The following is a 10,764-nucleotide window of genomic DNA, read 5'->3' as shown; positions in this document are numbered from 1 at the left end:
CAGGCGCCCTGAACATATTTTTATGTGAAATCTCCCTACTTTTAAATATCAGTATATTTCTGCAAATTTCAGATACCATCGATTATAGGTACATCATTATTTTACATACTGATAAGAAAGAAAAAAGCCACCCATCAAACCGTTACGCTCCATCGATTTTAAGACTCATTCCAATCTCAGAGGTACTAAAAATGTGAAAAACATGGACATCTTAGAATCCATGAAACGCAGTCATTCTTTTTTTTCTCAAAACACCACAGAGGTTCCACGGAATCCATGCAGTATGAGCCTGCCAGAGGGCGAACTTGATTTTTCGTTCTTTCTTTCTTGCTTGCTTGCTTGCTTTTCTTTCTTTGTTTCTTTCTTAAGATTTTATTTATTTCTTTGACAGAGAGACACAGCAAGAGAGGGAACACAAACACGGGGAGCGGGAGAGGGAGAAACAGGCTTCCTGCTGAGTGGGGAGCCTGATGCAAAACTCGACCCACGGACCCCAAGATCATGACCTAACCCAAAGGCAGACAATCAATGACCGAGCCACCCAGGGGCCCACAAACTTGATTTCTAAGTGAAGGGAAGCCTGAGGGTGATCTGATTAGATTCAAACTTGAGGAATATCACTCTGAGGGTCCGATGATGAGGAACTGGGGGAAAGCCAGCCCTAGGAAGACCAACAAGGAAGCCCTGGCAACAATCCAGGAGATGAGAAGGGCTGGTAAAGCAAGGGTTGGGGGTAGGTGGTGGGGGTGAAGAGGAGGGGCCTGATATGAAAGCCTTTCCGGTAATAAATCCGTCAGGTCCCAGACTGAGTATGGGCAGGGACGGAGGTTTCTAGTTTGAAATAATAGATGTGATGGGTTAATCACTTCAATATTTACTGGGTGTCCACCATAATGCCAGGCATGACGCTGAGCACTGGGTGTACCATGGTGGACAACACAGACACCATCCCTGCCCTCTTGTCATACACAGTCTGGTGGGCAATGCCATTAACCATGGTATTAGTGGGTAGAACACGAAAGGGAGGTGGAGAAAAATAACGAGTTCACATGTCCCATCGGCAGCAGAAGCCTGAGTGTAGAGCCCAGGAAATAAATCAATCTATAGATTCTCATTAAGAGGTCACCAGGTTATGGATAACAACTGAAGCGGTTGGGAGAAGATGAAACAGTCATGGAGAGCCCGGAGAGAAAGAAGGCAAGAGGGGTGAAAACAGAAGCCTGAAGAATTGAGACATTTAAAGGAAAAGAGGAGGAGGAAGGAACAAAGGAGACCAAAAAAGCAACAATCTGGAAAGGAAGAGGCCCGGGAGAGAGGGAGACAGGTATTCTCATGTAACCCAATATACTTGCGTCTATAATTACCGCATAGAAGTAATTTACCTTGGCAATGTACGATTCAGGTTTTTCAGAGATACGGGTGTTTTGCATGAATGCCAAATAGGCTTATCAGAACTGCTTCTTATTTAGAGAGTTGTGATATTTTTAAATATTGCCACAATCTGTTCCTTTAGCTTGTATGTGCTTGCGTTTTGCATGTATCACAGTTTGACATCTAGCATGAGTCAATGGCAGAGTAATGGTAATTTCTTACTTCTTCTTATTTTCTTTCTGCAGGAGCTATAATCTGCCATTCCAAGACAAAAATAAAATGAAAATATACATTTATGCAACTGCCTTTCATATCAAGGCACTGGAAATTGGGCAAAATTGATCTAGGCACACAGTGGAGTCCCTTTGTACGATCACCGTGAGGTCCTTGGCCTAGAGCTCTGTCCCGGTGAGCCTGTGATGTGGTAAGACCCTCTGGTCCTCTGGAATTACCCAGGAAAGTCCTTCATTTTGTAGGAGAGGACACAAGGCCCAGAGAAGATAGGTGGCTTCCCCAACATTATGGTCTTATGATTTGGTGGCCAATACTCCTTCTACATCAGGGTGACCCAATTCTACCCTATAAAGATCACCCAAATATAAATTATAGTAAAATATGTAAAATACATATTAAAGAATGATAAACTCCATACACAAAACTCCATACATAGAGTCTACCAGAGTTGGCTAAACAGAGGAAGAAGGCTAACTTTTAGTCATATGGTTCCATACCCAGATTTCATCCAACTCATCTGCTCCGTTAAGCGTTCTTACCCTTCTAAGTTTTATCAGTTCTGCACAGGTTCAAGGAAAATAGACTCCTAGATCTTCACTTTGTTGGTTGCTGAATCTTTCAGCCTGACCTGCAGGCTCAGGACACTATCCATTGTCACACTTATAAGTCTTACTTAAAGAGAATCTCTCAGCTTCATCTAGAATTTTCCAGAGGTAAATTCTAGAATGATTCTTTGATAGGTTGCCTTGGCAACCCCACAATGTCAGAGGCAAATATGACAGTCCTGCCAACAGAATGTGAACAACACAAGCTGGATGAGAGGACCACTTCCTGTGTATTGGAAAGACAGGTTCCAGGTTCTTCAAGCTTTCTTTCTGCCACCATTTGCTTCCCTGTCAACCATTTCTGCATCACAAACACAGAAAACAAAGCAGAGTTGGTTTCTTGGAGGAACACTGAAACTACTAGCCAAAACAAGACCTGGGAAAGATCCATGACTTTCTGTTCAAAACCTTGCTGCTATTGCCTGAGAGGATTAAGTGCTCATTGTGAAGCCTTTAGAAAAGTTTTCAGAGAATTTTCTTTAAGAGCACTTATTCTTTTCTTGGTTTCATTCATATACTCAGTCAACAAACATTTGTTGAGCACCCATGGTGTGCCAGGCACTATTCTAGACCCTGGAGATATACCAGAACTGACGAGGTCCCTTCCCTCATGAAGTTTATAGCCTAGTGGGGGAAGTAAACATTAATTAAATACTCATAAAGGTAAATGTGAAATTGCAAAGGAGAAGTACATGTATTATGAGAATGAGTCAGGAGGTCAAGCCAATAATTGCTTATCAAAGAAAATAAGCTTTGAACTGACATCTAAAAGACAAATACTGATTAAGTAAAGGTGTTGATGGGGGAAGGAGTCAAGCATACACTTGAGTTAAGACAAGATTTTAAGTTTACCAAAGCTGAAGTTAGTATTTTTACCAATATTGCAGAGACTATGAGATCTGTGAGTCTCGTTTATATAAAACTCTCTAAAACAGTGCTTCTCAAACTTTAATGTACTTATAAATCACCTAGGGATCTTGTTAAAACACAGATTCCTGGGCCCGGCCCCTAGAAGTTCTGGTTCAATAGGTTTGGAGTGGGGATCGTGAATTTATGTTTCTAATAAACTCCCAAGTGATAGTGAAACCTGCTTTGAGTGGCACTGCTCTATAACACAGTATGATTTTTACGTGTTTAAATCTCTATTTCTTTGGCAACCCACTCTTCCATAACTTTTAAAGTCAAACTACATTCTACAATGTTCTTGGGATTTTTATGGTCAATTTGGTAAGAACAAAAAAAGCGTTGTGATGTATAAATAAAATAATGCCATAAGCTAAAGATCTCAAATATTGGGAAAGAATGAGAGAAACAAAAATTATAAACAAACTGGGGTGTTGGTAATGTTGTGAAATTTCACGGATTTACCTGAGTGAGGTGGATTGTTATTCTTACTTAGAGAAAAGTCTGATTTACAAAGCAGTTTTAAGGAAACGTCATATAAATTAACCTAATGTAACTGAGGATAAGAAACTTCTCTATGTGTAATGACTCTTTAACAGGTTCACTTTCATTTTTTAATGAAGCTCTGGATGTCATATCACATGAGATGAGAAGAACCTTTGCAGGGATCAAAGGCAGGCCACCCCAAAATGTGCCACTTTGGCACACAGATTACTTCCAGCCAGAAACAATCAAGGCCCCAAAAGACACATGAAGAAACCGCAACCTTCCCCTTAACTGCGTAAAGGAATTTAGACAGAGGACCTGCTCCAGGAAGACAGCTGTCGCCATAGCTAACTATATCATGATATGAACTAGGTATGGCAGACATGAAGGAACCAAGCAAGACCAGTTTGATCAAATTCCTTTCTATGTCCTAATGTTTCTGAGTGGCCCAGCAAACATTTGTTTATCCAACATTTACTCTTTTTTCATCTTCCTGTGACTTGCTTCCCTTCCCTTTGAAGTTCCAGATTCCTACCTCCTTCTCCTTTGTACAGGATGACACATGGCCCTCATCGTGCCTATCTTTGGGATCTCATGTCTGTGTGGATTTCCTGCACGTACATAATTTTTATTTTCTCCCGTTAATCTGCTTCATGTCAGTTCAATTCTTAGACCAGCAGCAAGAACTTTGAAGAGTATAAAAAGATTTTTTTCCTCCCCAACTCCGCCCTTTTAGGTCTGTTTCTTACTACCAACCATAATTACTTCTGATATGCCATGTTCTTGCTGGTGTGGCTATGTGAAAACGACACTATGAAAACACGTTGATGAGAGACCCAAGATTTCTAAGCGTTGTTTTTCCTGAGAAGGTTGTGAAATATAGGATCTAGAACTATTATCATTTTCTAAAAATCAAAAATGAAGTTTTCTGTGCACGGAAGAGTAGGAGGATTACAAAAGGGAACAGGGAGTAAGTTCTTGTTATTTCATAAAAATATCAGTGCTGCCACTTAACAGCTGTGTGTGAACTTGAGAAAATTACATTACCTCTCTGGGCCTGTTTCTTAGAAAACCAAGATATGGAAGAAGGGAAGGGAAGGGATGGGAAGGAAAAAGGAAAGTAAAAAAGAAACAGAAAAAACTGGGATAGTAATATCCACCATGCTGGGTTAAAGTAAAGAATAAATGAGTTAATATAAAACATGGCAGCCTAGTTAGTTGCCTAACCAATATCCATTCTCCCTTTCTTCCTTACAAGTAAAATCTCAATTTTGTTCTAGGTGGCTATGGGCTTAGCCAACAAAATTTGATTTTGCTAGGTTCCCTTGCAGTTAGGGTGGTCATGTGACACAGTTCTGGATAATAAAATATAAGCAGAAATCTACTGGCTGAAGCTCCCAGAAAAGCTATTTTCCTGATTTAAAAAAAAAAAAAAAAAAAAAAAAAAGACAAGACTCAGCTGACGTGAGCCCTTTCCTCTTTGCCCTTCCCCCATTCTGTGCCAGCGGGACACAAAGTCTGGAGGAGGAGCAGCCTTCTTGTGAGCATTAGGATGCCAGCCTCCCGCTGAGAATGATAATGCAGAGAGGTTGAAAGAGGAGCCTGAGATATGAGTAATAATGTGAAGTTGCTTCTCTTGTGACTTCGTATCACATGGGATAAAAACCAACACCTCTGTGTTAAGTCCTGGCTATTTGGCTTACCTTATTACCTGCAGCCAAACACATTCTCTAACCAGTATACCTATAAAGCAGTGTGAGTAGTGCCTACCTCGTCATCAGCATTCAATCAATGTTAGCTGTCGTTACTGTTACAACTTGCACAGCATTCTGTTCCCTAACCAGATGGTTAGCAAGTATTCCCCTCACTTCCTTGCAATAGTACCCCAATTTTCATTTTTGAAATCAACTCTCTCCCTATTCTCAGCCCTGTGGTTTCCATGGGACTGACATCACCCCGACTGTAAGTACGGGCTCTGGGGGCGCCTGGGGGGCTCAGTTAAACATCTGCCTTCGGCTCAGGTCATGATCCCAGGGTCCTGGGATCGAGCCCCACATCAGGCTCCCTGCTTAGTGGGGAGTCTGCTTGTCCCTCTTCCTCTCCCTCTGCCCATCCCCCAGCTCATGCACACACTCCTCCCTCCCTCTCTCTCCCTCTCTTGCTCTTAAATAAATAAAATCTTTAAAAAAAAAAAAAAAAAAAAAGGCCCTGATGGGCTTAAGCAAAATCAGCATGAGCCCACTTTCCAAACAACATTGATTGTCAAGGGATGCGCCCATAACTCAGGCCTCAGCCAACAAGCCCATCTCCTTTACCTGGTAAAAAGGAGTGTTCAGGTGGACATGTAGCTAAAGATTGGCAATATAAGTGACTCTCGGGGCTCCTTCAGAGAGCGCTGGGACACAGACTCACTGTCCCACCTGAGGGGCAGTGCTCTGAGCATGGCTGTCACCATGCGGAGAACAGGTGTGAGGGGTACAACTGGGACATGGAGAAGGGTGACCAGGAGAGGGCAGGGAAATGGAGCTGGAGCCCTTCGTTGGAAATCTCTGCATGAAATTTTACCTTAGAATGTTCAAGTCATATTCATTTGAGACTGGTTTGATAACTTGGTTTGGATTCAGTCCTCTGTCACTTGTGATACTGTCAGATGGGGAACAACAACAACAAAAAAAGAATAATTCAACGTAAGGATTATAGGCTTAAAAGAATCTTTCCAAACTCTTCCCTAGTGCATCTATTTAATCAAATGTAGGGACAAGCACAATGTAAATTCATATCCAAATCCCCTTTCCAAAAGAAAGGAACAGCAATAAAATCTGCAATTTGCAATTGTGTAAATTCATTCATTTTTCTTTTCCAAAAGAAAAAACCCAGGCAATTGAAAGTATTTTGTTTTTTTGTTTGTTTGTTCATTTTTGTAAACATGTCCAGGACAACTCCTTCAAGAATAGATGTGTATTGGGGTTTTAGAATCAATGTTAGACCCAGAGGCTGACACTGGAAACCTATAACTAATACTGAAATAATATTCACAGACAGTTGTCATGGCAGCATGCTCATTCTGCACAAAATAGAACCCACTGCATTTTAACAGGATTTATCAGAGGAAAGCTGCTAGTCTGCAGACAGCCTCTAACTGAGTTAAACAACCTGCTAATTGGTTTTATTATTGCATTAGCCCTCAGACTATACCCTAATGATATCCCCCAATCACAAATATTTAAAATCACTAATAAAAATCCATAATACAATTTTTGTTTAAAACCTGCATCACTCTTGATATCTTCCCATCAGACTATGAGGAACAACTTAGAGGCGAGTCCCATCCTGTGCACTGTTGAATCTCCTTGTAAATCTAAAGGAGAGAGTAAGTGTTGGGCCAGTCAAGGGAGTAGCCAAGTTCATTTCCATCAACAATTAGCATTGGCTAGATGCTGCCACCAGATATTTCCTTTTAAGTGGGGTTCTGTAGGAGAGGGGAGTGGCCAAATTGTTATGCGCTCAGTTACAAAGGCCCAGGGGAGTGACTTTAGAAACTAGTGGCATCTCAAGACATATAAACAAGGGAGGGGGAGACGAAGTATTTTGAGCTGATCTGTTCCTCTCCTGGGTGGCCATCTCTACCAATTTAAGTTGTGATTCGTTGTGATTGTGGGTGATTTTGGAGATTAGGGATAGCAGGTATGGAAAGGAATACTGTAAGGCCATCTTTACTGTTAAACAGGCTTTTCACATATCACCCTGCCCTCCTCTCCCCTCTCCATTCTCTTCTTTTGAGTCTCTACTTTAAGAGAGAGGAGACAGGGAATATTAAAATTCGATAACATCCTGAGTTGGGAAAACAACATCAAACCATTATCATCCATTAACAGCGTGGAACAAATCAGTCCTTTGGGTAAATTAATGTTCTTCAAGCTCCTTGAGATGGGGCCAGGTCAACACTTAAAGAAAAAAACAAAACAACAACAATAAAACCTCCCATACTACCCAATACTGTGCTCCTAGACATATTGCAGGCATGTGATCATAAACAACTTCTACCAACAGACTGCAACACAGAGCAATCCCTCAGTAGCTGGTGGGCAGATTAGAGACATTGTCAAAATGATACAGGAGACATCTAAGGGTGAGAAATGTGGAGATGTTGAATTGGTAGGTATATATTTTCCCTTCATGTAACTAAAACTCTTACTAAACAATAGCATTACAAATTACGGGTTTTATTTTTCACAAGAAACAAAGGATCTGGAAGTATGAAATCTGGAGCTGGGACTCAGGCATCTTCTTTCTTTCAGCCAAGTCACATAGCTTTTTTATTCAAAATTGTCAACTCATGGTCACGAAGTGGCTGCTCTACCTCCAGCATCCACATGTGCATTCCGGGCAGAAAGTAAACAACTAAGAGCAAAATGAGACATACCACCCGTGTCTACCTTCATTTAAAGAAATGGTTTTGGAAGCCCCCCTGCTTCCAAACACCTCATGGCCAGAACTGTGCCACCCAGTCTCTTTTAGCTACAAGGGAGCCTGGGAAATCAAGCTGTTTTAGCTGGATACGTTGCCAAATGAAACAAAATCAGGCAGTGCAGTGTAGAGGCTAAATACAGCCCGTGGAGCCAGATGGCCTGAGTGTAAAGCCCTGCTCCTTTGTTTACTAGCTATATGACTACACAAGTCATTTAATTATTCTATGCCTCCGTCTTCTCATCTGTAAGCCAGGTATCATAACCTTTCCTCACAGGGTTCTTGAGTGGATTAAAGGAGTTAATCTGAGCAAAGAGTTTAGAACGGTCTCTAATACACAGCAAGTACTCTACAAGTGTTTATTGTGATCTTTATTATTGAGGAAAAGAAGGAGGATGAATTGGGGGCAAGCAACCAAAGGCACCCCAGATGTGTTGCCCACTCTCGACCTCTACCTGTCCTAGCTACCGTGCTCCCTGTGAACGAGCACCCCACTGGGTTTGAGCACTGCGGGCTGGCTCCCAAGACACCTTGAAACCCAAAGCCTGCCCTGCCAGAAGGGGCTGTCTCCGCGTTTACTGGGAACAGAAGGGCAACCAAAACTTCGAGTATCTGGGACAGGACCCCGCCGCAAGCCACTGTGCTGCTGCCCATCCATTTCCGATGAAGCGTCAGGACTCCTCCTATGGCAAATGTCAGTGAGCCCAGTTGCAGCTGGCCTGAGCAAACCCAGGAATGCCTTCTTCCGGTGACCGAGGAGTCCACAGGCAGATGGACGGCATGACTTGTTGGAGGCCTTACGGGAGGGCATCCAGTCGTTCTTGTCCTCAGCTCTAACCCCTCGCTCCTTTCTTGGGCTTCAGGCAGGCAGCTGATGCCTTCATGCTTTCTGATCGCTGGCTCCCTTCTCCATTCCGCACGTTGACTCCCACCTCCTCGAAGGAGAAACAAGACATTCGCTTTTCCAGCCTCTCTCCGGGCAAGAGCACAGGGATGTAACTTGGGCTCCAGCAGAGACCTCAGTTAAGAAGGCAGCTCGAGGAGTCAAGGGGTGATGAAATCCATCTTGTGACGACGTTAGTGCCAGAGGGTCCAGTTTTCAGGGATGCGGGGCCCCATCACTGGCTTGAGTTGCCGCCTCTGTACTCAGAGCGCGAGCAGTGGGCATCTTAGCTGATGCGGCCCCGCGATGAGGTGAGCTAAAGACGTTATTGCTGGCTCTGGCCTCTCCAGGGCCTTTTTGGAGACGCTGTGTACCACCAAGTAGCCTTTAATAAACTCATTTTCTTGTGGAACTAGCAGAAGTGTTGAATCCACTGAGGCGATGTTAGGCTTCAGTAACAGATGAACCCAAATCTTCGTGGCTTACAACAATCAAGGTTTGACTTTTCACTCGGTTTCCATGGCTGGGGGCTGCAGTTCCGTCACCCGGGGTCTTTTCTCTAAACTCAGGCCAACTTCTCTCTGTGCGTTGCTGTCCCCATAGCAAAGGGAAACATTGAAGTGACAAATCCCAAGCTGGTCCTTCGTAGTTTGGCTTGAAAGCGATACACATCACTTCTGCCAACATTCAATCGGCCAAAGCAAGTCACTCAGTCAAGTCTATGGTGGGGGAAATGGTGTAAAAATCCCTCAGGGGGAAGAGCAGCGAGTGCTATGAACAAGAGGGTTCTGCTCTAGGCAACTAAGACTCTGGTCTGACACATTACAACAGTCCAGAGACGGCAGCAGAACCTCCAGCCTCTGGATGATCTCACGGTCAAGTCAAGGATCGAGGAACAAGGAAATGTCTCTTCTCAGAGTTCAGGTAAAAGCCCCAGGATTAGCTCTGATTGGGAGTAACTGACCCCCCTCGATCATCCCCAACCCCGAACACATTCATTCAGGAATGGATCACTGGACCCTTGCTATGTACGGGGCCCTACTTAGGCTCTGTGGAACGCAACAGTGAACAGAACCTAAGCCACGCCTTCCTGGTGCTTTCATTCTAGTTGAGGGTGGCGGGGGATAAGCAACAAAATGAGGAAGTAACTATCTGGCAAATGAGATGGTAGTAAGTGTTGCAGAGAAAAATAACGCAGGAAAGGGGGATACTGCATTTCCAGTGTGAAGAAGGCTGGGGCAGGGCGAGAGTCACTGCAAACAGGGCAGTCAGGAGACGGCTTGCTGACAAGATATTTAGGCAAACACCCGAGCAAGGTGAGAGAGCAGGCAATGGGACGGCCTAGGGAAAGAGCATTCAAGGCTGAGAGAACAGCAGGTTCAAAGGCCCTGAGGCAGAAGAGGCCCAGCGTGTTTGAAGAACAGCAATCAGGCAAGTGTGGCCGGAGTACACAGTAAAAGAAAAGGCAAAGTAATAGGCTATATAGTCTAACAGGTAATGGACGTGGGAGAGAACACATCACACAGCATCTTGCCGGCTACTGTATGGCCTTAGCTTTCACTCTAGCTATGGTGAGGAGCTACTGGAAGGTTCGGAGCAGAAGAGTGAGACAATCTAACTTACCTTTTAAAAGGATCACTCTGGGGGCACCTGGGTGGCTCAGCGGGTTAAGCCTCTACCTTCGGCTCAGGTTGTGATCTCAGGGTCTTGGGATCGAGCCCCACATCAGGCTCTCTGCTCGGCTGGGAGCCTGCTTCCCCCTCTCTCTCTGCCTACTTGTGATCTCTGTCTGTCAAATAAATAAATAAAATTAAA

The sequence above is a fragment of the Enhydra lutris genome, unplaced genomic scaffold (genome assembly GCF_002288905.1).
Source record: "Enhydra lutris kenyoni isolate GAN:26980312 unplaced genomic scaffold, ASM228890v2 scaffoldscaffold23, whole genome shotgun sequence".
NCBI classification, from domain to species: Eukaryota; Metazoa; Chordata; class Mammalia; order Carnivora; family Mustelidae; genus Enhydra; species Enhydra lutris.
Note: the sequence above shows the minus strand (reverse complement) of the source record.